The 6,453-nt window shown below is 32.2% G+C and overlaps 1 long non-coding RNA gene across 1 annotated transcript; it reads left to right on the top strand.

Moving 5' to 3' along the window:
* Positions 1 to 761: 761 nt before the first annotated feature.
* Positions 762 to 5,994, top strand: LOC127721675 (uncharacterized). Its single transcript, XR_007991390.1, has 2 exons — positions 762 to 5,077; positions 5,337 to 5,994. It is a non-coding gene; the product is annotated as an uncharacterized LOC127721675 (long non-coding RNA).
* Positions 5,995 to 6,453: the final 459 nt, after the last annotated feature.

The raw sequence follows: 6,453 nt of genomic DNA, 5'->3' as shown, positions 1-6,453 counted from the left end.
TTAAACAAGTGTCACTTTTGCTCTCAATGCTATAGTTTTTGAGATAAAAGCCAAAAACTTAATTTGATCCCTATGTTCTATTTTTAGCCGTGGTGGCCATGTTTGTAAATGGATCAAACCTTAGGATACAATTTATAAACCAGTTACCCTATAAAGAATATTTAGTTAAAGTCTAGAAGTATTAGGCCCAGTAGTTTCAGAGGAGAAGATTTTTAAATGTTAGCAAACACGATGAACAAATTGTGTAAAATTGTCTTTAAAAGGGCAATAACTTCTTTTTTGTAGATCTTACTTTGCTGAACATTTTTTCTGTTTACAGTTTATCTTTATCTTCAATAATATTCAAGATGATAACCAAAAACTGCAAAATTTCCTTGAAATTACCAATTTAGTGGCATCAACCCATCAAGGGGTTGTTCAGTTTGTCTGAAAATTTCAGGGCTGATAGACCTTGACCTTTTTAACATTTTTACCCTGTAAGATTTGCTCTAAATGCTTTAGTTTTTGAAATATAAGCCAAAAACTGCATTTGACCTCTATGTTCTATTTTTAGCCATGGCGGCCATGTTTGTTGATGGATCAAAACTTCGGAAACATTTTATAAACTAGACACCCTAAGGAACATTCAGTTAAAATTTGAAGGTATTTAACCCAGTAGTTTCAGAGGAGAAGATTCATGAAATAGTTTACGACAACGACAGACGACGACGGACGCCAATTGATGGCATAAGCTCACATTGCCCTTCCGGCCAGGTGAGCTAAAAATAGCTAAGAAGTTTTAAAGAAAACAATACAATAAACAATTTTGCAAATATCCTTTTAATGAAACTTGAAATGTCATTTAGCATGCTTCCAATTTGAACAAATATAGTATAATAACTAATAAAATGCTCCGCTGGGCGCAGCTTGATATGACCACAGAGGTCAAACCCTGAACAGTTGGGGCAAGTATGGACACAACATTCAAGCTTGATACAGCACTGAATTTGGATTGGGATTAAATATTTGACACAGCATAGCTTTCTGACACATAATAAATGTGTTCTAAGAACTTAAAATTTTTTAATTTACCTATTCAAACCATATCATTATCATTTGCTTTTATATATAAATCAGAAATAACCAATTTAAAATGGAAAATTTTAAAGAAAAAAAAAGGAAAAAAAAATCCCTCCCCCAAATTTTTTGAAACCCCTTATGATTCATCACCCCCAAACTCAATCCCAGCCTTCCCTTTGTGGTATGGTACCTTGTTGTACAATTTCAGAGAGATCCATACACTTGAACACAAGTTATTGTCTGGAAACTAGAAAAATGCTTGTTTTCAGGCCCCTTTTTGGCCCCAAATTCCTAAACGTTTCGGGGAATTATCCCCAAACTCAAACCCAGCTTTCCTTTGTGATATGGAACCTTGTAGTACAATTTCATAAAGATCCATACACTTACACACAAGTTATTGTCCTGAAACTAGAAAAATGCTTGTTTTTTGCCCCCTTTTTGGCCCCTAATTCCTAAAATTTTGAGCAATTACCCCCATCATCAATCCCAGCCTTCCCTTTGTGGTATGGTACCTTGCAGTACAATTTCAGAGAGATCCTGACACTTGAACACAAGTTATTGTCATGAAACTAGAATAATGCTTGTTTTTTGCCCCTTGTTTGGCCACTAATTCCTAAAATTTTGAGGCAATTACCCCCAAAATCAATCCAAGCATTCCCTTTGTGATATGGAACCTTGTGGTACAATGTCAGAGAGATCCATACACTAACACACAAGTTATGTCTGGAAGTTACAAAAATGCTTATTTTTGGCCCCTAATTCCTTTACTGTTAGTACCATAACCCCCAAAATCAATCCCAACCTTCTTTTTGTGGTATTGAACCTTATGGTAAGATTTCATAGAGATCCATTCACTTAAACTAAAATAAGAGTGCGAAAACCAATGTGTCTTATAACGAAGACGACGACAACGACGCCAACGTCATACCAATATACGATTTTGCAGTCATATTAAAATAACAAATCTGAATGTTTTTACAACTGAAAAGGAGCTGGTGAACATTAAACTAAACATTGTGAAAATAATATAAGATTTTACTCAACCAAACTTAAGATATCAAAAGGCCTGCTTGAGTGTACAGATAAACAGACAAACCATGACATAACAAAATACATTTGTCATTGAAAGGAATATTAAAATTAGATGAACACAAAACGACACAAAACAAAGTACAATACGGAATCAATAATTACACCTTGATTCAGATATGACCAAAAAATACCTTGTTTATTCCTGTTGCATAATGGAAAAAAATATGTATACTGTCAGATATACAATTTAAAAAAGTCTGTTTACATTTTCAGTTTCACACAAATAAAGATAGGACTATTTGAACATGACTATCTAAAGAGACAAACTTACAAAAACATTTGTTGATTCTTTACAAAAAGTGTTATATTGAATAAAACAGTCTGAAAAAAACAAAAAATAATTGTGTATTAGACTTATTTACAAATTCAAATGTAAGGTAGTTTTAAGGCAGTGGGTATTTGAGGTAATATTTTTTAAGAAGACAACACTTTTTGCATCCAGACAATAAAGCACTATGTAAGTCACATGAGTACTTTAAGCCAAAATATATCCACAAATCTGAAGGACTTACTTACTAATAGCTCTTTAACACACATGAGATATCAATCAAAATATGTTTACTTGATAACGCATGATTGGAACAACACTATGACACATTTATTTCAAAAAGATAATATGTACACCAACACATGAAAATTTCATTCACCTACTACAATACCTTTTTAGGTTGGTACATGTACCGGTACTATTTAGATAAGAAATCAGTATGACTAGCATGCTCACACAAAGCTTAATACAACATTTTTTTGTAGGCTCTGATTCATAGACCTTGAGAAAAATTTGACATACATTTAATGGGAGTGAAAGCCATATGGACAGAGATAAACTCAACTCCTTTAATTTGTAGTTGGCTGCAACTTTATTTAAGGGTGACAGTACAGAAGGTACAAAAATATGGAAATGAGGCAAAAATAAATATTTTGAAATGGGGCATCAAGGGAAAAATATGTCACAAATGAGAAACCCTGTAAATTGCAGAAAACATTCATGCATGTTTATACAGTAATTTTATATTGTGGACACAAATTTCTATAGAATTCAGAATACAGAAAGAGTAAAGATTTAATGACAAGGATAATGTAGTGTACCACTTGTCCAGGATATACAGACCTTGGATAGTGTAAACTTCCCAAAAAAACGTGTATGGTGTAATGGTGTATGGCATATGGTGCAATGGTAGAGGGTGTATGGTGCTATGGTGTATGGTGTAATGGTGTATGAGGAATGGTGTGATTGTGTAACGTGCGATCGGGAATGGTGTGAATGAATGGTGTACGACATTTCATTGGTTGAAACCGAAGTTCATTTTATTTTAATTTTTCGGATTGTAAACATAAACAATAATAATAATCTTATTGTTCTTTTTTCCCAGTTTAGCAAATTACTTTACTCGTTAGACTCTATCATGTCTATGTTATAGATATTATACACATATTAAAAAAATCTTTTTTTTTTCATATTCTTATTTACATGCATTAAACAATGGCTATAAAAATTACACACTTGTGATCACATGCAGTTATCATAAAAGAAAGGATTTTTTTTTTAAACTAGAAGGCGGATAAAAAGGTTAACCACGCATAGGAACAATATTTTTATATCATGGGTTATCAACATTATCTTTAACGTTGCTTCGTTCCCCATTTTTGACAGTATCTTTATAAATATTTCATCGTAATTCACCTTTGTTTGCCTTGAATTTACGATTCTGTTTTCCAAAAAAATGTTCAAAGGAAAATTGTAGTGTTATTGCACATAAGGTGTTGTATAATCATGAACAATCTCGTCAATTTCGTTAGATTTATCTTTACAATTTATAAATGGTATCTTGAACGTCCGAAAAAATATACTTATGTGAACAGAAATGAAATATTTGCCACTTGATATTTATCCACCAACAAAATCAACCAACCGACATAATATACAGTATACTTTTCCTAGAAGAGAACTTCTCATACTTTTCATTATAAAGTACAAATGAAATCTGTCTTGTCAGTCACAGTGTTGGATGATGTGGTGGAATAGTTTTATTATACAAACCATCCTGAACTATTGAGTTTAAATCATCATACCTCAGCAAGCACGACTAATTTATGCACAGACCAACCCATCACACAATAGCCCAAAAGGAATCTGTGATGTACCCATCCATATTCAGAAGTGGGAAATACAGATACTGATACTGACTTTAGTGACAGTATTATATAACGAATACAGAGATGAAATGCTGGCACTCTAAATTAAAGCGGACAATATTTCTGTCATATGTATTATATAAGCCATCCTAACATCAAAATATTATTGCATTATAATGCTGCTATATATATTTACATAATAAAGTGCAAATATGGTCAGTTTTGTTTAATGCTGTTGAATAATTTTGTTATAAGAGTCAGCCTGAGGTATTAAAATTACTGAAATTTTGTTGCCAGACAATATTTTGAAGAAAAAAAAAGAGGACAGGCTGGCTATCAAGATTGATGGGGACAAATTTTTGTTTGCATTGTATTGCAATGTTGCTGTCATTTGTATTATACAATCCATCCTGACATCAAGATATTGCTGATTTACTATGTGGCTATATAGATATACATAAAATTAAAAGTGGAAATATGGTCAGTTTTGGTTGATGCTTTAAAATAATTTTGTTTTACGAGTTAGCCTTAGGTATCAAAACTACTAAAATTTTCTTGCCAGACAATATTTTGAATAAAAAGCGGACATGCTGGCTATCTACATTGATTGGGACAAATTTTAATTGTCATTGTATTGCAATGTTGCGGTCATTTGTATTATACAATCCAACCTGACATCAAAATATGGCTGATTAACTATGCCACTATATAGATTTACATAATAAAGTGCAAATATGGTCAGTTTTGGTTGATGCTTTTAAAAAAGTTTTGTTATACGAGTCAGCCTGAGGTATAAAAACTACTGAAATTTTCTTGCGAGACAATATTTTGAATAAAAAGAGGACATATGCTGGCTATCTAGATTGATGGGGACAAATTTTTGTTGTCATTGTATTGCACTGTTGCTGTCATTTGTATTATACAATCCATCCTGACATCAAGATATTGCTGACTTACTATGTGGCTATATAGATATACATAATCAAGTGCAAAAATGGTCAATTTTTGTTAATGAGTTAAAATAATTTTGTTATACAAGTCAGCATGAGGTATCAAAACTACTGAAATTTTCTTGCGAGACAATATTTTGAATAAAAAGAGGACATGCTGGCTATCTAGATTGATGGGGACAAATATTTGTTGTCATTGTATTGCAATGTTGCTGTCATTTGTATTATACAATCCATCCTGACATCAAAATACTGCTGATTTACTATGCGGCTATATAGATTTACATAATAAAGTGCAAATATGGTCAGTTTTGGTTGATGCTTTAAAAAAGTTTTGTTATACGAGTCAGTCTGAGGTATCAAAACTACTGAAATTTTCTTGCGAGACAATATTTTGAATAAAAAGAGGACATGCTGGCTATCTAGATTGATCGGGATAATTGTTGTTGTCATTGTGTTGCAATGTTGCTGTCATTTGTATGATACAATCCATCTTGACATCAAAATATAGCTGATTTACTATGCGGCTATATAGATTTACATAATAAAGTGCAAATATGGTCAGTTTTGGTTGATGCGTTAAAATAATTTTGTTATACGAGTCAGCCTGAGGTATCAAAACTACTGAAATTTTCTTGCGAGACAATATTTTGTATAAAAAGAGGACATGCTGGCTATCTACATTGATGGGGACAATTTTTTGTTGTCATTGTGTTGCAATGTTGCTGTCATTTGTATTATACAATCCATCCTGACATAAAGATATTGCTTATTTACTATGTTGCTATATAGACATATATATATACATAATAAAGTGCAAAAATGGTCAATTTTTGTTGATGCGTTATAATAATTTTGTTATACTAGTCAGCCTGAGGTATCAAAACTACTGAAATTTTCTTGCGAGACAATATTTTGAATAAAAAGAGGACATGCTGGCTATCTAGATTGATGGGGACAAATTTTTGTTGTCATTGTATTGCACTGTTGCTGTCATTTGTATTATACAATCCATCCTGACATCAAGATATTGCTGACTTACTATGTGGCTATATAGATATACATAATAAAGTGCAAAAATGGTCAATTTTTGTTAATGAGTTAAAATAATTTTGTTATACAAGTCAGCATGAGGTATCAAAACTACTGAAATTTTCTTGCGAGACAATATTTTGAATAAAAAGAGGACATGCTGGCTATCTAGATTGATGGGGAC

Source organism: Mytilus californianus, unplaced genomic scaffold, assembly GCF_021869535.1.
Source record: "Mytilus californianus isolate M0D057914Y unplaced genomic scaffold, xbMytCali1.0.p SCAF_12, whole genome shotgun sequence".
In the NCBI taxonomy this organism is placed as follows: domain Eukaryota; kingdom Metazoa; phylum Mollusca; class Bivalvia; order Mytilida; family Mytilidae; genus Mytilus; species Mytilus californianus.
The sequence above is the reverse complement of the archived record's forward strand: the minus strand, read 5'-3'. Positions and strand labels throughout refer to the sequence as shown.